This window comes from Elaeis guineensis, chromosome 16 (assembly GCF_000442705.2).
Source record: "Elaeis guineensis isolate ETL-2024a chromosome 16, EG11, whole genome shotgun sequence".
NCBI lineage: Eukaryota > Viridiplantae > Streptophyta > Magnoliopsida > Arecales > Arecaceae > Elaeis > Elaeis guineensis.
Window position 1 is genome coordinate 29,784,481 of NC_026008.2, and position 22,663 is coordinate 29,807,143.

Consider the following 22,663-nt stretch of genomic DNA (forward strand, 5'->3'; position numbering starts at 1 on the left):
GTTTTCTTGCAGTTGCAGTCGGGGATGAAGTCTGGCTCCCGTAGGAGCCCGGACGAAGTCTACCTGCAGTTGGAGCTGGGGATGGAGTCCGGCTCCCATAGGAGTCCGGATGAAGTCTTCCTACGGTTGAAGTCCGGGATGAAGTCCGGCTCCCGTAGGAGTCCGGACGAAGTCTTCCTGCCGTTGAAGTCGGAGACGAAGTCTGGCTCCCGTAGGAGTCCGGACGAAGTCTTCCTGCCGTTGAAGTCCGGGACGATGTTCGGCTCCCGTAGGAGTCCGGACGAAGTCTACCTACAGTTGGAGCTGGGGACGGAGTCCGGCTCCTGTAGGAGTCCGGATGAAGTCTTCCTGCAGTTGCAGTCGGGGACGAAGTCTAGCTCCTGTAGGAGCCCGGACGAAGTCTACCTGCAGTTGGAGCTGGGGATGGAGTCCGGCTCCTGTAGGAGTCCGGATGAAGTCTAGCAGGTAGAAACTTGGGTGGAGTCCGTCCGTCGTGAAGAATTTGGTCGACGCTGGTGGGGGTCTATTCGTCGGCATAACTTGGGTATGTCGCGGAGGCCCGACCACCGGAGAGATGCCGCCAAAGGTCGGATGCCGGTAGAATCCCTGAGGGGTCATTCCTGACACGAACTTCGGCTGGGGGGTATTTTATACCCAACAACTGTCATATCTCAAATTTGGGACATAACATAGTCATACTATCTAGGAGTATTATTTTTAATAATACGAAGCCAACTATCATATTCTTAAATAACATAAAAGATATATTACAAATATAATATAATAAAAATGTTCAATTCGATCATTCATCAAATAAATAAATCAAAACTGGTTTAGAGCATCTAGATCCAAAATCAAATACAAAAACTCAAGTTTCAAAATTTTTAAATAGTTAACTATAAATCCATAATCATCCAATAAACTAAATTTAACTATAAAATTTTTAGGCTTGCTATGTAGATTCTCAAGCTTGGATCATCCATTATTCTTAGTAGTCTTATTTTTCTAAAAAAAATAAAAAAAAAATTTATACTAGCTTAGTAAGTAAAATTTAAACTTTCTTACCGGATCAAGCATAAGTTTTTCTATAATAATATAATATTTAAAAAATAATAGATATTATAAAAAATAAAATATTTTATAGATAGTATACTAAAGCAAGTTGTCGAGCAGATAATGCATACATAAATTATGAATATTTCATAAGCATAATTTGTAAGTCATCCTTATTATGTGTTCATGTCATGTTTTAAAATATTGCTCACAGATATTCATGTTATGATCACTTTATAACCATGATAGAGTCATATTTCTTAATTGATAAAATTTTTATTTCATATACTGATTTTGTGCCCGTTAGTGGGGCTATATTTCTAATAAATGCTAGCTCCATATGTCAACTTTTTCAATTTTAGAAATTTGTCCATAACTACTTGAGAATCTTTAAAATCTTTATATTTTTTTTAATATATATATATATATATATATATATAAAATAAATTCATGTTTCATAAGTATGCTATTTCATAAAACACTAGCTTACAATCCCGTGCCATGCATGGGATGCGATTTTTCATCATTCTTAACATATCAAATGACATCTCAATTGTTTACAAATCCAATATTATAATATAATATATCATGATCTAACTTAGGTTATAAAATTAGATAACAATTATTAAGATCATCATATTTCATGTCATAATAAATCATCACATATAAAGATGTATGTGCATATAAAAAATTACCATATGATATCTAACCAGCTTTTAACCTAAATATGTTTTATTTCTAAACAAAAGAATGGATGCCATGACAGTCACTATAGGCAATTATAACTGAAAATTTTAGAAAAGGATGAACCATAATCAATTATTTAATTATATCAAGAGCAAAACTATTTTTAAAAGCCAGAATAGATTTTTAAAAGGACCAGAATAGATTTTTAAAAGGATCAGATAACTATGGTTATTCTCATAATATAGCAACCATTACATTAAAATAGCTGTTAGACTTATCACCTATATATTGTTAACATCATTAAAAAAAAAAACTAAACCTATTAATATGTAACTTTTGTTATTCTAATATTAATTATAATAATCACTATTATATTAAAATGTCGTTATCTGAAACTATGATTAGGAGCCAGTTTTGCATTCCACATTCCTCAATCCAAAAGTGGCTATCTACAATGTCATTTGATTTTAACCATCTATTTCCATCCCATGCACTTCCAATCCGAATACCGTAAAACCATAAATAGAAAATAAAATTTGATTATCTGAACCCTAAATTATTCTCCAAAATCAGATCTATAAATCCCCCACCCACCATCTACCCCAACCACCATCCAGATATCATCGACGTAGCCATTGTAGATACCGTGGTTGAGGTCGGTGTTGATGTGCTCGAGGCTCATATAGACGATGGTCCCGATGGAGGAAGCTCCAAATGTTGCTAGCATAGCCATTATAGATGCTATAGTTGAGGTCGATATTGACATATGTGGGGCTCATATAGGCGATGGTCCCGATGGAAGAGTTGCAGGGGTCCATGGTCTGCACCAGAATCTAGCTGACACCGAAGTCGGTAATCTTTACCTGGTGGGTGGAGTTGATGAGGAGGTAGGAGAGCTTGATGTCACGGTGGACAATGAGCTGGCAGTGGAGGTAGGCCAATCTAGCGAGCGATATCGACGAGAAAGGGTTTGGAGGAGATGCGGTGGCCCTCGAGGAAGCCGTCGTCCAAATACTCGAGGAGGCACTGGATCTTGCCAGCATGGTCGTACATGCTATGGCACTAGAGGACATGAGGGTTATTAGTGGTGCAGAGGATCTTGATCTTGCAGCAGATAGTTTCATTGTGGTTGCTAAGGATGACCTTGAAGGTGTAGATCCAATCAGGGATGGTGAAATATGCGAGCATGAGCAACATGTGCCTCTCCCTCTCGAACTCCAACCCCTTTGATATTATGGCTGCCGGCGGTAACCTCACACCATGGAATATCGGATTCGTGAAACTCGCACAAACTCCCCCGCTCCTCTCAATTTCTCCCATCTTAGATTTACACCAATACTTGGATCCGCAGAACTCACAGACTTCTCGATTCTCCCAATTTCCTTGTTTAGATTTACATCAGCAGGGTACCATGCTGAACCCCACTTCCATAGATGAAAATATAGGATGTGATCATGCTTCCATCATATACCACCAAAAATTAATCCCACATGTAGAATAGAGACTCTACCAAAAACCCTATATGTCAAACGAAGGCTTTACCAATGCAGATACCTCCATTTTAATATATATATATATATTAGATATTCATGAAATCAATTGTCATAATAAGATATGCTTTTTCATTTCATATATGCTCATTTTTTATTTTATAAAAAATATAATTTTATCAACAGCAGATTATATGTATAGAAAATATGATAATTTAGAAATAAATAAGGAGTATAAGATCTATTTACCTCATTCACACTGGATCTTTAGATTTTATTTGAAGCATCAGCAAATCCTATTTAATTAAATTATAATTAAATTTTATTTGATGAATTTAATAAATTAAATAATAATAAAAAGAGGTTGTTGATCGAGTGTTCATTCTGATAGATCGGATGGGTTGGATTTAAGTGACTCGATCAAAAATCATGAAGTACAACTTGGTTCAAAGTCAAGATTGATCAATAAGATTCATCAATAATAAATTTCAAATAAAGGCTGAGGTGAAGGAATGATAAGATCAACTATGCAGCGGTGCTTGACTAATTGGATCGGTCCAAACAAGGTATACTCTACTAGTCATAATCGATTATAGTTTATATAATTCAATAAGATCAATGGTGACTAAATTTTAGCTATATCCGATAAGGACTAGGGTGGGATTAACATATTGCATAGATACCAAAGCAATTTTGGACCTCTTTTGAAAAAGATCATCTTAGGTTGAGGATAAAGGAGCAACTTTGATGGGGGTTCATGAATAAAATAGAAAGGGAAAGAGGGAGCAGAGAGAAAAATCTAGAGAGAAAGAGGAAGAAACAACTCTTCTCTCTCATGTTCTTTTTTTTCTTTCTTTATTCCTTTCTTTTTCTTTTTTCTTTATTAGCAAAATAGGGGAAGGGCATGGTCAATGGCCGTGGCAAGGTAGTAGCAAGCAGTGGTGCATGGCTGTCAGTGGTGGAGTAGGGGAAGACTAGTGGCAATCGGCCTGCCAGCCAAAAAACATCAAAACTAGGGCCAAACCAATCCTTTTCTTGATCATCCTTGGGTCCACCCTACTTGCCGACAGTTAGGGCCCTAGCATTGGCCAGGGGCCGGTGTAAGGGGGAGGCCAAAGCCCTCAATAATGATCACTATAAGCAAAGACGAACGGAGGAGGGGGGATAAAAAAAGGGGGATAAAACATGGTCTTCTTTCTCTATGGATTTCTGGCAAAATCGATGGCCAGCAATAGTCTAAGGCCATAAAAAAAAAAAGAGGATAGAGAGGACATGAGATGGGGGCCTTACCTTAGCTTCGATGGCGTCTTGGGTTCGATTTTCGATGAGTAAAAGAATGGAAAGCCATGAACTTAAATGAGAGAAAGAGATAGGAGAGTGCGATGACTGCCGATGAATGGCCTTAAAGGGTAGGGGGTCATATTTATAGAGAACCTTCTAGGGTTTCGCTTGAGTCCGACAATCCTAGGAGTCTCTCTTCTATCCAAACTCATCAGAGAAGGGAGTCTTCTTCTATCTTCTTTTTTTTCTTTTGTTTCCATTTGTGGGCTTGTGGCCCTTTTGGAGATGGGCTGGTCTATGGATCGGGCTATCACATTTTCTCTGTTTGCCTGCAGTTGTGATGTTTGAGTTTAGAGTAATTCTTTATGCACTGCATACGGCGCAATACTATTATACCATCCAATAATACTAGGGCATGTAGCGCATTTAGATGGGACGGATATTTAATGCTGTCCAATTTTTTTTTTAATTTTTTAATGATGAAAATATCTTTTATGATTTTTTGATATCTTGTATGACTTTCTGTGAATAACTTTCTGTGAATATATATGACTTCCTGTGAATATATACTATTCAGAAAGTCATATAACTTTCTGTGAATATATATGACTTTTTATGACTTTCTGTAAACATATATGACTTCTTGTGGATATATATATACTCACAGAAAGTCATATATATTCACAAGAAGTTATATATAATTTTTTATGAATATATATATCTTTCTGTGAATATATAAGATTTTCTGTGAATATATATGACTTCTTGTGAATATATTTGACTTTCTATGAATATATATGACTTTCTGTGAATATATATGACTTTATATGAATATATATAATTTTTTGTGAATATACATGACTTCCTATGAACATATATGATTTTCTATGAACATATATATGACTTTCTGTAAATATATATGACTTTCTATGAATATATATGACTTCTTGTGAACATATATAACTTTCTGTAAATGTATATATGTTCACAGAAAGTCATATATGTTCATAGGAAGTCATATATATTCACAGAAAGTCATATATATTCACAAAAAATTATATATACCGACAGAAAGTCATATATATTCACAGAAAGTCATATATACTGACAGAAAATCATATATATTTACAGAAAATCATATATATTTATAGAAAGTCATATATACTCACAGAAAGTCATATATATTTATAGAAAGTCATATATATTCACAGAAAGTCATTTATATCCACAGAAATTTATATATGTTTACAAAAAAATTATATATATTTAGAAAAAATAATATATGACTTCTGTGAACATATATGACTTCCTGTGAATATATATATATATATATATGTTTATAAGAAGTTATATATGTGCACAGAAAATCACAAAAAGTCATATATATTCACAAGAAGTCATATGATTTTCTTAACAGTATATATTCACAGGAAGTCATATATATTTACAGAAAATCACTCACAGAGGTCATACAAGGTATCAGAAAGTTATAAAGGATATTTTCGTCAATGAAAAATTGGGGAAAGAAAAAAGTTGGGCAGCATTAAATGTTCGTCCCGTCTGAATGCGCTATGTGCCCTAATGTTATTAGGCAATGTAACAATATTACATTGCATGCGGTGCACAAAAAATTATTTTTGAGTTTATGCCGTCCGTTTCTAGTCAAACTTTTAGTTTCTCATGGTTTTGAGTGTATCATCGAACAAGACCACTATAGGTTTTTATTGTTTGTTGCTAGTGTTACGAGAAGAGTAAGAGTAGGTAATTTTGTAATATATGCTACAAATCAATGGATGATTCTACATAGTCCGAGCCAAGTTTCTGATGAGACTTCTGTATTGTTTGACTGGATGGATGCTCTTTGAATGTGCTTCTTCTCAATGCATATGATTGGAATTGTTCAAGAATCCTTTGTAAACAAGAAATTCATGCAATGTTTGAGAATCTTGGGTCTTTCTTGCTACCTGAAATGTTTGCTCTTTTCTCCTGAATTAATTAAATGTACTGGGGCTTTCTTGTTCTCTATTTAGTTGATTAAACCAGCAGCATGGGCCGGAAGGCTGGTGGGTTGTACATAAACCCCAAAAAAGTTTGGAGCTGCTGGGAAACCTTGCACGAAGGAGATGTTGTCAATCCTTGGTTGCTTATCTCTGAACAAGAACAATGATGATAAATGCGTCCGGCAGAAAGATCTCTTGCTTGCTCCTTTTTCCCCCACTGATTATTGGGCCTAGATTTACCATTGCATCAATTTATTTTACATTTTTTACCATCAAAAATGAATTTTTAGTTTCTAAAAGCATACTTCTCTGTCATTCACAATTCTTTGATCCTTATTGCAGAGAGGGAAACCCAAAACTCCAGCAAGGACCATCAATTACCATTTGCAGCACCTTGGCAGAGATAAGTTCCTATAGTTGATTTATAGTGTGTTACATTCTTAACATATACAGAGCTTTTGTGGGCATCAGTTTCAGATGTGGATGTCTTGATTTTTGATTGTTGACATCTTATTTATTTCTGATCAGTTGAGAGTAAGCAAACACCTGAAGTAGATCTTGTGCTCTAAGTTGTTTCTTTCGTTGTCGGTGAAAGCATTATATCCCAAAGAGATTATAAACTTCAATTTCCAGCCAATGCAAACATCTGATTGGGAGCTGCTGATAGCCAGGATGGTTCCTATCAAGGTATCCACTATCCAATATACATTCCACAATGAGACATTATTATTGTGTTTGTGAGATGGTTTGTTATTTTGTTGGTATTTATGCTGGATTAATGTTTCTCTGTGGCTGATAGCCCTAGATACGCATATGGGCGTCTGGGGATAATGGCAGTTCAAATAACTCCATAGCACCATCAGTGACATGCAACCGAGGTTTTCAAATTCTGAATTCCGAGCGCTCAATATTTTTAATGGGCATCTGATACCATACTGGACAATATTTTTAATGGATACTTGACAATATAACTACTAAGATATCATTTTTACTGACCAATTTAATAGAAAATATTGTTAGAGGCACTGATTTTATTGTTCACTGACGATAAATTCATAATTATTGGTAAAATTGAGATCATGAGCCCCTAGGTGATGTATGAATGTGCCGCTGACTAATTTTTAGAGATATAAAATCAATGCATCAATTTTAAAATGGCATTTCGGCAAATTTTCTGCTATTTCCTGCTTTAAGTTTCTTTTCTTTTCTTTTCTCCTTTTTTTTTGAGAACAATAAATCTTGACTAGCACAAACTCTAAATGTTTTATAGAATGTTTTAAAACAGAAAAATTTGATCACAGTAGTTCATTTTTTTTTCTTCCTAAAATTTTAAAATAATAATAGAAAATAAAAGCAATACCAAAACCAGCCTCTTAAATAACACTATCTGAGATTTATATACATCATGTAAATCACTCGCTAATAGTGGTTGCTGCTTCAAAAATCATGTATGGTTATTTAATTAAAATTCCCAGGTATAATGAGCTAGCCTGCCTTTGGTTTAAGCTAAGGGTGAAAGTGATATGGATATTATTCATTCAGATCTGTTTTCATATTTGAATTAATTCGGATATGAACAGAAATTTAAGGATTCAATTAATATCTATATTCATCAAAGAAAAATAGATATATATATGGATAAATAACTATCCGATCTGTATCCGAGTATCTGAATTCATATGTAACCCTCTATAATTTTATATAGTATTTGTTGGGTATAAAATACCCCCAGCCGAAGTCCTCAACAGAATCAACGACTCCGCCAACAAGGCCGACCTTAAAAGAAGACTCCGCCCGGACTCTTACGGGAGCCGGGCTTCATCCTCGACTCCAACGGCTGCAGACAGACTGCGCCCGGACTCCCACGGGGGCCGGACTCCGCCGATAACTTCAACAGCAAGTAGACTCCGCCCGGACTCCTACGGGAGCCGGGCTCCGTCCTCAACATCAGCTGCCGGTAAGCCCTGTCCGGACTTCTACGGGAGCCGAACTTCGCCTCTAACTTTAATTGCAGGAAGACTTCGCCCGGACTCCTACGGGAGCCGGGCTACGTCCTTGACTCCGACAGCTGCAAGACAGACTGCGTTCGGACTCCTACGGGGGCCGGACTCCGCCGATAACTTCAACAGCAAGTAGACTCCGCCCGGACTCCTACGGGAGCCGGGCTCCATCCTCAACATCAGCTGCCGGTAAGCCCTGTCCGGACTCCTACGGGAGCCGAACTTCGCCTCTAAATTTAATTGCAGGAAGACTCCGCCCGGACTCCTACGGGAGCCGGGCTACGTCCTCGACTCCGACGGCTGCAAGACAGACTGCGTCCGGACTCCCACGGGGGCCGGACTCCACCGATAACTTCAACAGCAAGTAGACTCCGTTCGGACTCCTACGGGAGCCGGGCTCCGTTCTCAACATCAGCTGCCGGTAAGCCCTGTCCGGACTCCTACGGGAGCCGAACTTCGCCTCTAACTTTAATTGCAGGAAGACTCCGCCCGGACTCCTACGGGAGCCGAGCTACGTCCTCGACTCCAACGGCTGCAGACAGACTGCGCCCGGACTCCCACGGGGGCCGAACTCCACCGATAACTTCAACAGCAAGTAGACTCCGCCCGGACTCCTACGGGAGCCGGGCTCCGTCCTCAACATCAGCTGCCGGTAAGCCCTGTCCGGACTCCTACGGGAGCCGAACTTCGCCTCTAACTTTAATTGCAGGAAGACTCCGCCCGGACTCCTACGGGAGCCGGGCTACGTCCTCGACTCCGACGGCTGCAAGACAGACTGCGTCCGGACTCCTACGGGGGCCGGACTCCGTCGATAACTTCAACAGCAAGTAGACTCCGCCCGGACTCCTACGGGAGCCGGGCTCCGTCCTCAACATCAGCTGCCGGTAAGCCCTATCCGGACTCCTACGGGAGCCGAACTTCGCCTCTAACTTTAATTGCAGGAAGACTCTGCCCGGACTCCTATGGGAGCCGGGCTACGTCCTCGACTCCGACGGCTGCAAGACAGACTGCGTCCGGACTCCCACGGAGGCCGGACTCCGCCGATAACTTCAACAGCAAGTAGATTCTGCCTGGACTCCTACGGGAGCCGGGCTCCGTCCTCAACATCAGCTGTCGGTAAGCCCTGTCCGGACTCCTACGGGAGCCGAACTTCACCTCTAACTTTAATTGCAGGAAGACTCCGCCCGGACTCCTACGGGAGCCGGGCTACGTCCTCGACTCCAACGGCTGCAGACAGACTGCGCCCGGACTCCCACGGGGGCTGGACTCCGTCGATAACTTCAACAGCAAGTAGACTCCGTCCGGACTTCTACGGGAGCCGGGCTCCGTCCTCAACATCAGCTACCGGTAAGCCCTGTCCAGACTCCTACGGGAGCCGAACTTCGCCTCTAACTTTAATTGCAGGAAGACTCCGCCCGGACTCCTACGGAAGCCGGGCTACGTCCTCGACTCCGACGGCTGCAAGACAGACTGCGTCCGGACTCCTACGGGGGCCGGACTCCGTCGATAACTTCAACAGCAAGTAGACTCCGCCCGGACTCCTACGGGAGCCGGGCTCCATCCTCAACATCAGCTGCCGGTAAGCCCTGTCCGGACTCCTACGGGAGCCGAACTTCGCCTCTAACTTTAATTGCAGGAAGACTCCGCCCGGACTCCTACGGGAGCCGGGCTACGTCCTCGACTCCGACGGCTGCAAGACAGACTGCGTCCGGACTCCCACGGGGGCCGAACTCCACTGATAACTTCAACAGCAAGTAGACTCCGCCCGGACTCCTACGGGAGTCGGACTCCGTCCTCAACATCAGCTGCCGGTAAGCCCTGTCCGGACTCCTACGGGAGCCGAACTTCATCTCTAACTTTAATTGCAGGAAGACTCTGCCCGGACTCCTACGGGAGCCGGGCTTCATCCTCGACTCCAACAGCTGCAGACAGACTGCGCCCGGACTCCCACGGGGGCCGGACTCCGCCGATAACTTCAACAACAAGTAGACTCCGCCCGGACTCCTACGGGAGCCGGGCTCCGTCCTCAACGATGACTGCTGGTAAGCCCCGTCCAGACTCTTACGGGAGCCGGACTTCGCCTTTAACTTTAATTGCAGGAAGACCACGCCCGGACTCCTGCGGGAACCGGGCTTCGTCCTCGACTCTGATGGCTGCAAGCAGACTTCGTCCGGACCCCTACGGGGGTCGGACTCCGACTGCTGCCGAACCTCAGTCGATGGATCTGCACCCCCTGGCAGGCTACCATAACGACCACGATCCTGCTCCACTTCCTGCGGCGGACCCTACGCGACCCCGTTACTCCCTGACAGGCTGTATTAACGGCCACGATCCTGCTCCATTCCCTACGGCGGATCCTGTGCGATTCCACCACTCCCTGACAAGTCACGATAGCGGACATCGCTCCACTCCCCGTAACTGATTCCACGTGGCGAGCCATGGTGATAGCCACGATCCCACTCCACTACCCTCCGCAATAAATTCTTCCTGACTCTGGGCGGCCCACTACCAGACGGTTACGGATGTCGCTACCAGGCTACAGCCCCCTCCGCCTATAAAAGGGACCCCAGATACGTTATTCTCTAAGCTCATTTTCTTATCTCAAAACTCTGCTAAATTCTCCGTTCGAGCGCTCCATTCTTGTTGAGGCAGAGAACTGACTTGAGCGTCGGAGGGTCTTGCCGGAGCAACCCCACCTCCGGTTTAGACTTCCCTTGCAGGTCCCGACGGCGACCGCGACTTCCCCGACTCCAGCTTCTCCGGCGCAAGCGGATTTTTGCACCAACAGGATTGGCGCTAGAAGAAGGGTGGCATCTTCGCAATACCCTTGTTCTTAAAGGAGCGCTCAACGGATCCACTTCCGGCCATCTTCTCCGGCACCCACTCCTCCTTCCTTCATCTGATGCCTTCTTGCGAGGCCTTTGCACAATTATCTCCGGCTATGGTCGTCGATGAGGAGTGGCCGGATGACCGACCTCTGTCGGATTCCGTCAATGCCATCTCGGGGGAATCCCGACGGGAGACAACCAACATACCAGCTGCATCCCCCAAGCGGCAAAAAGTTGAAGAACCCATAACCTTTACCGAAGAAGACACTCAGGGAGTCCAATTCCCTCATAACGACGCGGTCGTAGTTTCCTTGAATATAGCAAACTACGACGTCCGTCGCATTCTCGTCGACAACGGAAGTTCAGCCGACATCTTGTTCTACGATGCCTTTTCAAGAATGTCCACTCTTGGCGGTCATCTGAGACCGATTTGCTCCCCCTTGATAGGGTTTACCGGTGACGTCGTTCCGACGGAGGGAATGATAGCTTTGACTGTGACCGTGGGTCAGTATCCAAAGCAGTCCAGGGCTCTGGTGAATTTTTTGGTGGTAAAGGCGCCATCCACCTACAATGCAATCCTTGGCCGACCCGGCCTTAATGCTCTTCGAGCTGTCGTATCGACCTACCATTTGAAACTGAAGTTCCCCACCAGCCAGGGGATTGGAGAGGTCTGGGGAGATCAAGCCCTAGCTAGACACTGCTACAACATCGCCTTGCAAAGAAGCGATCAATCGGACCCCTGTCCCGTCGATGGATTGGATGCTCGCGATGACCTCACTGAAGAGAGGGGCGGCCCAATCGAAGATCTAGTACCAATCCCTTTGAATGATGGGAACGCGGATCATGTGGTGCTAATTGGTTCCAACCTGGGGGAGGAGGTGCGGACGCGTCTTATTGATTTTCTACGAAGAAATGCGAACGTGTTCGCTTCGGTTCCAGCTGGCATGCCGGGGATTGACACGAAAGTCATGGAGCATCATCTGGCTGTCGATCCAAAGCATCGACCGACGAAAGAAAAAATCCGGAGTCATGCCCCGGAGAGGCAGAAGGCGATAGCCAAGGAAGTGGATAAGCTTCTCAATGCCGGATTCATTAAGGAAGTCAATTATCCTGATTGGATTTTCAATGTTGTCTTGGTCAAGAAAGCAAACGGCAAGTGGAGGATGTGTATAGACTTCAAAAGGCTGAATAAGGCTTGTCCAAAGGACAGCTACCCCCTTCCCAGAATCGACCAACTGGTGGACGCTACTTCAGGCCATGAGCTCCTCACTTTTATGGACGCGTTCTCCGGCTATAATCAAATTAGAATGGCATCGGAAGATGAAGAAAAGACAGCTTTCATCACTAATCGCGGCTTTTACTGCTACAGGGTCATGCCATTCGGCCTCAAGAATGCGGGCGCAACCTACCAACGGCTGGTGAACAAAATCTTCAAAGAGCAGATCGGCCGAAACATGGAGGTCTACGTGGATGATATGCTTGTAAAAAGCAGATCTTCCAGAAATCATGTCGCCGACCTCGAGGAAACCTTTGATGCCCTTCGAAAGTATAGAATGAAGCTGAACCCAACTAAATGCGCTTTTGGGGTAACCTCAGGAAAGTTCCTGGGCTTCATGGTATCAGGGCGCGGGATTGAGGCCAGTCCAGAGAAAATTTGCGCTATCCAAGAGATGACCGCCCCAAAGTCGATCAAGGAGGTTCAGTACCTCACAGGGAGGATAGCGGCTCTTAATCGCTTTGTCGCGAGGTCGGCCGAACGGTGCTTGCCCTTCTTTCAAACCCTCAAGCAGCCGAAGAACTTCTGTTGGACCTCTGAATGCCAACAGGCGTTTGAAGAATTAAAAAGCTACCTTAGCTCACCCCCGCTGCTGGCGAAGCCTGAACCTGGAGAAGAACTATTTTTGTACCTGGCGGTCTCTCCCACGGCCCTCGCGGCCGTCCTTGTCAAAGAAGAAACGAAAGTCCAGCGACCAGTCTACTACATTAGCCGCGCGTTGAAGGACGCCGAGACCAGGTACACCAAATTAGAAAAACTGACCTACGCCTTGTTGATTGCAGCTCGGAGGCTCCGATCCTACTTTCAAGGGCACACCGTGATGCTACTCACTGATCAACCAATCAAGGTGGTTTTGCATCGGGCTGACACCTCCGGAAGAATGGCAAAATGGGCGATTGAGCTCACAGAATTCGACATCAACTACAGACCTAGACCAGCAATAAAGGTCCAAATATTGACAGATTTCATAGTAGAGTGCACCATCTCAGAGGAGGCCGAGCCTGAGCAAGGCGAAGTTGACGACCTGAAGTCTCACCCGAACTCCCCCAACGAAGAGGCCAATCCCTCCGATTGCTTTTGGACCCTCTATATGGACGGATCTTCCAACATGGCAGGCGCGGGTGCAGGCCTGATCTTGGTCAGCCCGGAGGGAGTCATCGCGGAGTACGCTCTGCGTTTCGAGTTTCCCGCAACAAACAATGGAGCGGAATATGAAGCTCTGATCGCAGGATTAAGGATCGCCAAAGAGCTGGAAATAGGTCAACTCCGGGTACACAGCGACTCCCAACTAGTGGTGGGACAAGTCAGCGGGAGTTTCGAAGTGCGGGAGGACAGTATGACCAGATACCTTGAGAAGGTAAAGGAGCTCACCCCCGTCTTCAGCAACTTCAGCATTAAACAGATTCCAAGGCTGGAGAATACCAGAGCCGATCTTCTCTCCAAACTGATGACATCGGCTCCGGCCGAATTGCCCAAAGGCATCCTCTTTGAAGTTCTAAAACATCCGAGTACAGAAGAATCGCGGCCCGTAATGGAGATCGACCATGAGCCCAGCTGGGTCGACCCGCTGATAATCTATCTCAGAGATGGAGTCCTCCCCCAGGATGCGAAAGAAGCTCGAAAACTCCGAAATCAAGCCTCGAGATACCTCCTTTATGAGGGTAAACTGTACAAGAGATCATACTCCTTGCCCCTCTTAAAATACCTCCGGCCCTCGGAAGCTGACTACGCCTTATGAGAAATACACGAGGGAGTTTGCGGAAACCATTTGGGAGCCAGGTCTTTATCCCACAAGCTACTCCGCCAAGGATACTACTGGCCAACGATGCATCATGATTCGATTAAATATGTCAAAAAGTGTGATCGATGTCAGAGATACGCCAACGTCCAGAGACAGCCCGCCACTGGGCTCACACCCTTGAGTGCCCCATGGCCTTTTGCACAATGGGGGATGGACATCCTTGGCCCCTTTCCCATGGCGTCCGGACAAAGGAAGTTTCTCCTTGTAGCGATCGACTACTTCACCAAATGGGTTGAAGCCGAACCACTAGCGAAAATCACAGAAGCGAAAGTGCAAGATTTCGTCTGGAAATCAATCGTTTGCAGGTTCGGTTTGCCTAGAACCCTAATCACTGACAATGGGCGGCAATTCGCGGGAGCCAGATTCGCCGAATTCTGTGAAGATCTAAACATCTCCCACAACTTCACGTCAGTAGCCCATCCTCAGGCGAATGACGAAGCTGAGGTGACTAACAGAACCCTTTTACAAGGGATTAAGACAAGGCTTGAAAAAGCAAAAGAAACTTGGGCGGACGAGCTTTATCATGTGCTATGGGCGTATCGAACTACCCAGAGGTTACCTACGGGGGAGACCCCCTTTGCTTTAGCCTTCAGAACGGAAGCCGTCATCCCGATCGAGCTTAAACTCCCGTCGGCACGAGTCGTGGCATTCGACGAACACCAAAATTCGCAAAGTCTTAGAGCCAACCTCGACCTGCTGGAAGAAAGATGGGAGATCGCTCAGGTTCGAATGGCAGCCTACAGATAAAAAGTTGCTCGATATTACAATGCCCGGGTCAAGAACAAAGCTTTTAAAGCAGGAGATCTAGTGCTTCGACGAGCTGCTGTCTCGCAACCTCAGGACCGGGGGAAACTCGCCCCAAACTGGGAGGGACCTTATGAAGTCAAAGAAGTAGTCCGGCCTGGAACTTATTATCTTAAGGAGCTTGGAGGAGCCGACCTCCCGCGGCTGTGGAGCTCAGAAAACTTACGGATGTACTACCAGTGACTTCGTTTTAATCGAAAATTGCATACCCACATGTCTTTGGACAATTCAAACAAACTATATCAAAAACAAAAGGGCAACCTCATAAAGTCGAAGGCCCGATTCCATTTAGACCGGATGGGGGGAGAGGCCTTACAACGCCCATATGTGCCCCCACAGCCCTGTTAGGGACAGGAGGAGAACCTCACCCTAACTTGAGCAAAGTCAAAGGCCCAGTTCCATTTAGACCGGATGGGGGGAGAGGCCTTACAACGCCCATATGTGCCCCCACAGCCCTGTTAGGGACAGGAGGAGAACCTCGCCCTAACTTGAGCAAAGTCGAAGGCCCGATTCTATTTAGACCGGATGGGGGGAGAGGCCTTACAACGCCCATATGTGCCCCCACAGCCCTGTTAGAGACAGGAGGAGAACCTCGCCCTAACTTGAGCAAAGTCGAAGGCCCGGTTCCATTCAGACCGGATGGGGGGAGAGGCCTTACAACGCCCATATGTGCCCCCACAGCCCTGTTAGGGACAGGAGGAGAACCTCGTCCTAACTTGAGCAAAGTCGAAGGCCCGGTCCTTTTAGACCGGATGGGGGGAAGGCCCTGCAACGCCCATATGCACCCCCCAAAAGGAAAACCTTGCCCTAACTTAAGCAACTTCGACCGATGGTAAGCCCAGCCCGGACTCCTACGGGAGCCGGGCTCCATCGCCGACATCAACTACAGGACAACCCCGCCCGGACTCCTCCGGGAGCCGGGCTCCGCTGACAACAGCAACTGCCGATAAGCCTTGTCCGGACTCCTACGGGAGCCAGACTTTGCCTATGACTCTGATTGCAGGAAGACTTCGCCCTGACTCCTACGGGAGCCGGGCTCTGTCCACGACGCCAAGGAAGGCTCCGCCCGGACTCCTATGAGAGCCGGGCTCCGCCCACAACTCCAACTTCAAGAGGGACTCTCCGTCCGGACTCCCACGGGAGCCGAACTTAGCCTCGACTTTAGCGGAGAAAGAACTCCAAGCAATAAAGGAAGGCAATGGATCACAACAGTGATGATTGGAAAACAAACAGCGCCCGAGGGCAACGGAAGCTCGGATCCCCGAATTCAAGCCCTAGGAGGGACCCCGGGCCCGAATGGCCCCAAGCGAACCTGCAGCCATTGACGGAAAAATGACAACCGGGTATCTTCGAACGGCGTAAAAGTCGAAAAGGAGCTCGGCAGATAACAACCCTACACGGATAAAAGAAGTCGTCGATGACCTTAGGACGACGTAAAAAAAAAGAAGAAAAAAAAGAGAAGAAAAGGAGGAAGAAAGAGGAAAGAAAAATGAAGAAGCTCGACAAACAACTATTCGATGCAAGATGCAGACAAGGTAGCAAAATCTCCTTTTCATTTAACAAGATATATGTTACAAGACCCGGTGGGTCAAGAAAAAAAAAAGAAGGATATACATCATTGCAAGCCTCGCGAACACGGTTCGGGAAGGATATACCGGAGGCCGCTCCCAGCTGCAAACTCCTCTCCCCGTCTCTGTCCTTCTCAGTCGCGTTCTCCAGTGCGTGTAACGGACCTATCGGCTCTCACCTCGCCTCGCTTCGCTCCATCTCCGAAGTCCCAACCCTAGGGGGAAAAGGGTGGGATAGATTCCCGGGGGCGGTAAGGGCAACGGCAGCAGTGACGAAGACCTGTTTCAAGAAGAGCCGGAGTCACCTTGGAGGCAGTCGTGACGCCAGAGATATGCTCCGTCTCCGAATGCTCCACGACAGCCGCCACCCAAAATGCTCCGGCAAGGTCGGCATGCGCTACTTCCACCGTCCCCGCAACAGATTTTGCTGCCCCACCATCGATGCCGACCGCTTCTGGTCCCTCGACCCCGACGGCATCAAGGATCCCGCCACAGCTTGTGACGACAGCTCTGCCCTCTTGACCGGTATCACCCCGCCTTGCTACTCCGAAATTCTCGGGCAGAATAACTTTACCGGCGGCCCCCGTTATTAAACCCCTGTTGTTGAAGGAATTCTTCCTTGAGCCCCCTTTAAAACGATGGAGATCCTCACCGGCCGCCGTTCTCCTCCTTGCCTTCCTCCAAGCCCTAGACATCCCTTCAAGAATGGCCTCCGGGGTAGAGGACATGGTGTGGGAACCCTCAGAGAAGAATTGGGGGGCTGAAGAAGCCAAGGACTGGTGCGAGGGAAGTAGCTGAGTAGCTAGGCTCTCAGGCGAAAGAAAGGTACCGTCCTATCGACAGGATGAAGCCACGAAGGGAGATTAGGGGGTTTAAATAGCCGACGGATCCTAGCGCAGTTATGGCGGCGGGTGTTCCTGGGCCAACGGGTGCGTGCCACGTGTCCCGCATGTCCCCCTCACCGCTATCGAGGGTTGACCGTTCATAAATTTTCGTAGCACGATGCTTGGGATCGCGTTTCGATGGGGGTTCCGAAAAGACTCTTCAGGTCACCTTCACCGGAAAATGGGCTCTGACGAGCACACATTAAAGGCCAAAATATCTGAGGGCAGCAGTGCGCAGGATTCAAAGGGACGGCTTCGGCTGTGCCCATCTCTCTGTACTTCCTTCGTTCGAAATTCAAACTCGGAAGTAGGGGGACTGGTGTTGGATATAAAATACCCCCAGCCGAAGTCCTCAACAGAATCAATGACTCCGCCAACAAGGCCGACCTTAAAAGAAGACTCCGCCCGGACTCTTACGGGAGCCGGGCTTCATCCTCGACTCCAACGGCTGCAGACAGACTGCGCCCGGACTTCCACGGGGGCCGGACTCCGTCGATAACTTCAACAGCAAGTAGACTCCGCCCGGACTCCTACGGGAGCCGGGCTCCGTCCTCAACATTAGCTGCCGGTAAGCCCTGTCCGGACTCCTACGGGAGCCGAACTTCGCCTCTAACTTTAATTGCAGGAAGACTCCGCCCGGACTCCTACGGGAGCCGGGCTACGTCCTCGACTCCGACGGCTGCAAGACAGACTGCGTCCGGACTCCTACGGGGGCCGGACTCCGTCGATAACTTCAACAGCAAGTAGATTTCGCCCGGACTCCTACGGGAACCGGGCTCCGTCCTCAACATTAGCTGCCGGTAAGCCCTGTCCGGACTCCTACGGGAGCCGAACTTCGCCTCTAACTTTAATTGCAGGAAGACTCCACCCGGACTCCTATGGGAGCCGGGCTACGTCCTCGACTCCAACGGCTGCAGACAGACTGCGCCCGGACTCCCACGGGGGCCGGACTCTGTCGATAACTTCAACAGCAAGTAGACTCCGCCCGGACTCCTACGGGAGCCGGGCTCCGTCCTCAACATCAGCTACCGGTAAGCCCTGTCCGGACTCCTACGGGAGCCAAACTTCGCCTCTAACTTTAATTGCAGGAAGACTCCGCCCGGACTCCTACGGGAGCCGGGCTACGTCCTCGACTCCGACGGCTGCAAGACAGACTGCGTCCGGACTCCCACGGGGGCCGAACTCCGCCGATAACTTCAACAGCAAGTAGACTCCGCCCGGACTCCTACGGGAGCCGGGCTCCGTCCTCAACATCAGCTGCCGGTAAGCCCTGTCCGGACTCCTACGGGAGCCGAACTTCGCCTCTAACTTTAATTGCAGGAAGACTCCACCCGGACTCCTACGGGAGCCGGGCTACGTCCTCGACTCCAACGGCTGCAGACAGACTGCGCCCGGACTCCCACGGGGGTCGGACTCCGCCGATAACTTCAACAGCAAGTAGACTCCGCCCGGACTCCTGCGGGAGCCGGGCTCCGTCCTCAACGACGACTGCTGGTAAGCCCCGTCCGGACTCCTACGGGAGCCGGACTTCGCCTTTAACTTTAATTGCAGGAAGACCACGCCCGGACTCCTGCGGGAGCCGGGCTTCGTCCTCGACTCCGACGGCTGCAAGCAGACTTCGTCCGGACCCCTACGGGGGTCGGACTCCGACCGCTGCCGAACCTCAGCCAGGAGTCCGGGCTTCGTCCTCAACGACGACTGCTGGTAAGCCCCGTCCGGACTCCTACGGGAGCCGGACTTCGCCTTTAACTTTAATTGCAGGAAGACCACGTCCGGACTCCTGCGGGAGCCGGGCTTCGTCCTCGACTCCGATGGCTGCAAGCAGACTTCGTCCGGACCCCTACGGGGGCCGGACTCCGACCGCTGCCGAACCTCAGCCGATGGATCTGCACCCCCTGGCAGGCCACCATAACGGCCACGATCCTGCTCCACTTCCTGCGGCGGATCCTACGCGACCCCGTTACTCCCTGACAGGCTATATTAACGGCCACGATCCTGCTCCACTCCCTACGGCGGATTCTGTGCGATTCCATCACTCCCTGACAAGTTACGACAGCGGACGTCGCTCCACTCCCCATAACTGATTCCACGTGGCGAGCCATGGCGATAGCCACGATCCCACTCCACTACCCTCCGCAATAAATTCTTCCTGACTCTGGGCGGCCCACTACCAGACGGTTACGGATGTCGCTGCCAGGCTACAGCCCCTCCGCCTATAAAAGGGACCCCAGATACGTTATTCTCTAAGCTCATTTTCTTATCTCAAAACTCTGCTAAATTCTCCGTTCGAGCGCTCCATTCTTGTTGAGGCAGAGAACTGACTTGAGCGTCGGAGGGTCTTGCCGGAGCAACCCCACCTCCGGTTTAGACTTCCCTTGCAGGTCCCGACGGCGACCGCGACTTTCCCGACTCCAGCTTCTACGGCGCAAGCGGATTTTTGCACCAACAGTATTTATTAATTTTTAAGAAAAATATATAACTATATAAATATGTTATTAACTTGGTTTATCATCTATTTAGTAATATCTTTGATTCTATAGGCTTAAAATCTAATTACTTAAGTAATATTAGCAATTATATCCAAACTTTTGGTATCCGAATCATATACATATCTGTTTAAAACAAATATAGATATAAATTTTTGCATCTGAATAATATCCGTCTCCGTATTTGTATTCATCAGACAAAACAAATATGGATATGGATATGCTGGTATTCGACCCGTATCTAATTCGATTTCAGCCTTGGTTTGAGCACAAGAAGAAATGGAACAGGATAGTCATGCCTCTTGAAATAGTTATCCTACATTCATTTGGCTCAAATTATCGTTAAAAGAAATGGCAGCAACTATTTCTTTAAAATAAAGAAAAAGAAAATGCAGGAATTTGAAAAAGGTGCTTATTACATAAATGATGTTGTTGCAACTCTTTCCTGGAATTATTATTCCAGGAATAAACAGGTTAATCACTCGGAACTCATTGCAAAGCATTTGAAGATGTGGTAAGGATTAATCATCCTAAGGTCGAGTTTCACCAGGTCCATGTCACAAAAGTTTGCTTCTAGCTTTGTTTCTTACAAATGAATCCACACATGTATTAGCAATACAAATTTCATCTCAATTTTTACTTTTCACAAACATGAGAAATGGGATATTCTGGGGCTTCATCACAAAATAGGACCCTACAAACCACTTCTCTAGATTCTAAAACTAAGGCTTCAAAGTCTACTTATTCCAGGATTAAACAGGTTAATCACTAGGAACTCATTGCAAAGCATTTGAAGATGTATTAAGGATTAATCATCCATAGGTCGAGTTTCACCAGGTCCATGTTACAAAAGTTTGCTTCTAGCTTTAATTCTTACAAATGAATCCACAGATGTATTGGCAATACAAATTTCATCTCAATTTTTACTTTTCACAAACATGAGAAATGGGACATTCTGGGGCTTCATCACAAAATAAGACCTTACAAACCACTTCTCCAGATTCTAAAACTAAGGCTTCAAAGTACTTATTCCCAAAATCTTTATATATATAAAGCTGAATATATAAAGAGAAGGAATAATTTATGCAAAATGCCTGTAATGAATCAACAATATTAGTAAGCAATCCTCCCAGAAAAGCACTTGATTATAAAATTGCTTATTTGTTGTTGTTGTTGCTTGCAGCAGTCATCTCTTGTGGCCTTCACTTGGTTAAAATATAGTTCATTTTATTCTTCTGGGTTTCTTCCTTTATTCTCTCCTTATAAGCTTATCCATTACTAGAAAACAGTCTTCTTTTAGAGGTAAAGAATTAAAGGAAATAGCATATTGTTTGACCATGATGTCAAAAAGAAAAATAAAGATGAGCTCTAGTAGAGAGTAACTCTTTCAGGCAATTCACTTTGTACTGTCATAGATTATATTCAGAGCTTCAAAATCAGTTCAATAGATAAACCTCAGCCTGCTTTGAATTGTGAGCACCCTGCAGCCTGCAGTCTCAGAAGCATGATTTCTTTCCAACATAATCTACCCTAAACTGGTAGCTATTAGTGAATACAAGGGACTCTATAGTGGGGCTCGAGTACAATCAATTTCTAATAAAGTGATTTTTTTGGCTTTCCACCATAATACTTGTTGGTTCTGATCGCATGTTCTCAGGGTCTACAAGTTCCATTCAGCATCCAAAATTTGCACTAATTTTAGCCCAAAAAAAGTTTGTTAAACAAACATTCGGAGTTTTACCAATATATTCATTATCAGAAGATACTTTGAACTATCTTAAATTGATTCAACTGATCGATCAATCAATTCAGCAAAACATGCCAACAAATCGTGGCATCAATTCATCCTTATACAAAAATTTCACAGTTATTTTGAAAATTGCTAACAAATGCAACCCAGTGGTAGGTTGTGATCAATATTTACAACAATTAAAACTCAATGTCATATCATGCTTGCCACCACTACTTGTTTAGTGTAATGTAACCCTAAAAATCTAAGTATCATCATGTCAACTTGTATGCACCTTGCTTCAGTGTATGAACTTTTTATTTTCACCCATCAATCCATCCAAGCAATAGTAAAGCCAAATTGTTACCATAGAACATGAATAATATTAGTAGATCATTTTATTACCCAATAATCGAACCTGAAGCTTCAGACTTGGGAACTCATTGGTCATCTAGATTTGAGTTTCTTCATACTTATGGTGGTAACTAGGAGGTTTCTTATCCTTATCCTGCATGTCTGTCCAACTAAAGAAACCTGGGTAAGAGTTGTAACGAGTATTCTGCTTATAGTGCCACCCTTCATCTGAACATATGGCTAGAAACAAAGTCAAAAAGTCAACTCCAAGTGAATGAAACATTTTTAGTTGGTCAAGGTCTTAAACCTACAATTCTAGCTATATAGAATTAAATAAATCAATATGTCAAATGAAAGTTGCAGTAATTGGGAACTTGGGACCTTATATGACTTCAGCAATGTCCATGTTTTGACATCCAAAA

General features: G+C 45.9%; 1 pseudogene; it reads left to right on the forward strand.

Annotated features, from left to right (window-relative positions):
* The first annotated feature begins 6,558 nt into the window (after positions 1-6,558).
* LOC140854393 (uncharacterized) lies at positions 6,559-6,945 on the forward strand (annotated as a pseudogene).
* Positions 6,946-22,663: the final 15,718 nt, after the last annotated feature.